Below are 3,968 nucleotides of genomic sequence, written 5' to 3'. Positions count from 1 at the left end.
AATCTGACCTCAAACACGGACAACCATTTCTGCACTTTTTGCACATTTCAAAGTGTGATTTTAAACTGTACATTTTAAGCTTAATATATTCTCAATATATATGTCTATTATGATGAGATTATGATCTGATCTGATCTGATGATGTTGTCTCTTTTCTCTCACTTTGTCCTATCCTCTCTACCTTCCTAACTCTGGTGGGACATATATGGACAAAAGGTCAAAAAGTGACTGATGTCTAAAAAAAACCTAAGGAGGGTCAGAGTGTCCTTATTAAAATAGGATAACTCTACCTGATGGTCTATGTTTATGTGGGAGTACAAACAAGTGTAGTAAAGAGCCTCTGTGTCTGGATCTTTGTGTGTATGTGCGTGTGTGTGATTGAGAGCATGTTGCTTTTCCCGTCTCCCCTCTCTCTAACCCTGAGTAGGTGTGTATGCGGTTGCCACTGTGTATGTCTGGGCTTGTATGCCACGGTCGGTTGTCGTGAAAGCGTCGCCGCAGCAACAGAAAATCGCCACAGTAACTCGCCGCCCACAGCCTCTTAGCAGAGAACAGTTGCTGACACAGAGTAACCTACTGTCGAGAGTGTGCGTGTGTACGTGCACTGTATGTGTGTTTGTGTCGGTAGACGCGTTAGTTGTATTTTGATACTGTGTGTGTGTGTGTGTGTGTGTGTGTGTGTTCTTGTGTGGGTGTCTGCAAGTCAAAGAGAGGAGGACTTGGTCATCAACTTCTGGCAAGAGAAAGGGTGAAAGACGAGCAAGTGAGACAAGAAGCAGAGAGATAGATCGAAAGAGATGTGAATGTGGAAAGGGAGTGAGAGACATGAATAAGAGAGAGGAGAGACAGTGAGTGGGAAGGAGAGGATGAGGGAAGAACAGGATGCAAGGTAGGAAGGATGATTGATACTGGAAACTTAAGGCCCCTGAAAACCTGGCAGTAGGTCTCTATAGCACTGTTATTCATGACTAAACAAGAAAACACATCCTTAGTTATTATTTAATAGAAAGATTAACACCGGTACAGTGGCCATTCATCAAATACTGGCAGCTATGGATACAGCTGTGACGCATGTTTGCTAAACAACAATGGCAGCTCCTATAGAGGTTAGTGTAGAGGCTGCTGACATCAGTTATATCAGAACTGGAGAGTATTTCCTAATTGAAAGAAGAGCAAAGAACGGCACTGAAGGCTTTTCTCTATGGAAATGTGTGTGTTTTCATTCTTCTCCCAACTGGCTTTGGTAAGAGTTTGACTACATTATATGTATATGTATATGTATATGTATATGCATATGTATATATAAGGCTGAGCTGTATTCAAATGGTTGCAATATGTAACCTCACCGCTAGATGCCACTAACTCTTACACACTGGCCCTTTAACACAACAATGTTGTTTAGGGCGGAAAACGAAAAACGATGATCTAAAAGAGACTGAAATGCTCTGTAGAGATGAGGAGGACTGAAAGGTTTAGAGAAAGTTGAGAAAGAAATCTTTCACATTACACATTTGATCCATCATCATTATAGAAAATATTGATTAGTGCAGCTTCAAAGGCTGAATAAGACTTAGGTGTTAAAGCACCATACTGGGTGGTTTTGCATGTTTTAGCCCATTAACTCCAAAATGCATCCACTTTACATTATTCCATAGGGTCTTAGATTGATTTCCTACCTTCAAGGAAGCCTTTGGATTCAAGTCATTTCACAAGGAAAATTAACTTTCACTGACTTGGAACTTGCTTGAGATATATAATCAATCACAGATTTATTCAAAGGTCCATTATTGTCAGCTGTGAGAGCCCACTGTGTGAACGCTTCCAAATCTCACCATCCTCTTCACAACATCCATGTTTGTTTTGTGGTAGTCTTTTGGCTTTAATTTGACAACAATGGCGCTTATAAATGTAATGCCTTTTGGCAGCCGAAACCAACATATTAAGTGCACCATCTAAGAGACAAGATGATCCTTCTTCTCAATTAACATTAAAGTCTTCAATGCCCCATTTAGACAGCTTTACTCATGATGAAGTTCTCCTTTGGGGATTGCTTTTAAATGATAATATAGTAATTTTTTAAGACTAAACCCATTATTTTAGTGAATATAATTGCCAGTGTTATTTTGTTTTACAAAGAGTTATGTCCCAAAGCAACTTTGATCAGTTAAAACAGTTTTAGAAAACATAAGTAATTTTAAATGCTATTGGCTTGTTATATGCAGTGTATCAGGCATGTGAATAACATAAATTGTAGAAATTATGGAAACTGCAATTACTTTATAATAAATTGGTTTAGCTATAACTACATATCAACCAGCTGAAACTATAAATAAATATTTATACAAGTCTGTATTGTTGGTTGATTTAAATTGGCTGTTTCTTTATGCCTCACATACACATATCCACACATTGAATACCCCTCCTACTGCTTCCTCACCTCAGCATCTGCTGTGATTAAATAAACCTGGAAAAAACGCTTTAAAATACAGTTGTGAGCTGATGCAAGAAACACACGCACAAATAAACTCATAGTATGAGTTGAAACAGGGATGTGGATTTTACACATTATGAATGTAATGTAGTCACGATGCAGGCCCTTTTACACCAACAGTGTCCAGAATATAGTCGACCTCTACTGCATTAACAATGGCAGTTACAATGGGCGAGGTGTTTCCCAGATTCACACGCATACACACACATACACACCACATACACACCGGATCTGGGGGAGAGTTCATGCTCTGGTATTTGACTGACATTTAATTTCAATCCGTTTCATGTGTGTGAAACACCTGCTCTAACATGGCTACACACACACACACACACACACACACACACACACAGTATGTAAAAGTACTTTATGCTCAAGCCAGTCAAATAGATGTAATTTGCAGAGGTAAAAGCAAACATGTAGGCACAGTATTAGTGTGTGATGATGGTGTGTGGTGTGTGATGATATGTGCGCGTCTGCAAATGTGTATGTGTTGGTTTTACCTGGACCTTTAGTGCTGGGAGGAAGAAGTGACAGTCCTATTACTAAAAATTAACCCTCTGGCCTACACAGACACCGCCCTCCTTCTCTCTCTCTCTCTCTCTCTCTCTCTCTCTCTCTCGCTCTCTTGACATTACTACATAAATGCCACTTTGGTTAGAGAGAGAAAAAGAACGGATAATCAAGGAGATATGACAAAACACAGGTGAATAATCAATTCCGGTAAATGCCAGTGTACATACTTAAATTATTTTTTAAAACTTTGCTCTGATTTTAAAGGAGGCTGTACAAAAACTGAGGATAAACAACAGCATATGCACTTTTTAGTAGCTGAAAACAGCAGAGGATCTAATTTGTGTCTAGTTTAATATAATCATTGAGATATAATGAGTGATACAGCTGTGTATCATCAGCACAACAATGATAATAGATTTCAGAAGAAAACAATATATGTTCTTGTGCACACATGATAGGATCGAGAAAAGAGCCCTGTGGCACACCACACATTAACAGGTCATATGAAGATACAAGAACATTCATGGACACAGAATCTCTAGGCTCTTTGTGTCCTGTTATCCAAGGAGCATGTTTAATCTGTAAGAGAACTATTTTTCAAACATGCCAGGAAATGTAAGGCTTATATTAGCAATACATAAGTAAGTAATTATAGCTTTATTTATATAGCACCTTTTTGAGACAGAGGTCCAAAGTGCTTTACAAACAACAAATATACATATGGGTGTAACCATACCCAATCAAACATACATAGGAAGCATGTAAATACAAACATAAGGGAGATAAAACAAGAGGAAAGGATAAATTAGAGAGATGACAGATGAGAAAACAAATACAAGATCGAGATCTATACAAAGGCTTGCCTGTAGAGTTGGATTTTGAGGAGCCACTTAAAACAGTCCACAGATTCAGTTACGTTTGTCGGAATTAGTCTTCCCCAAGTCACGTCAGATTTCCACGA

Source organism: Morone saxatilis, unplaced genomic scaffold (assembly GCF_004916995.1).
Source record: "Morone saxatilis isolate NCDOM2014 unplaced genomic scaffold, NCSU_SB_2.0 Contig19, whole genome shotgun sequence".
Lineage (NCBI taxonomy): Eukaryota > Metazoa > Chordata > Actinopteri > Moronidae > Morone > Morone saxatilis.
The sequence above is the reverse complement of the archived record's forward strand: the minus strand, read 5'-3'. Positions refer to the sequence as shown.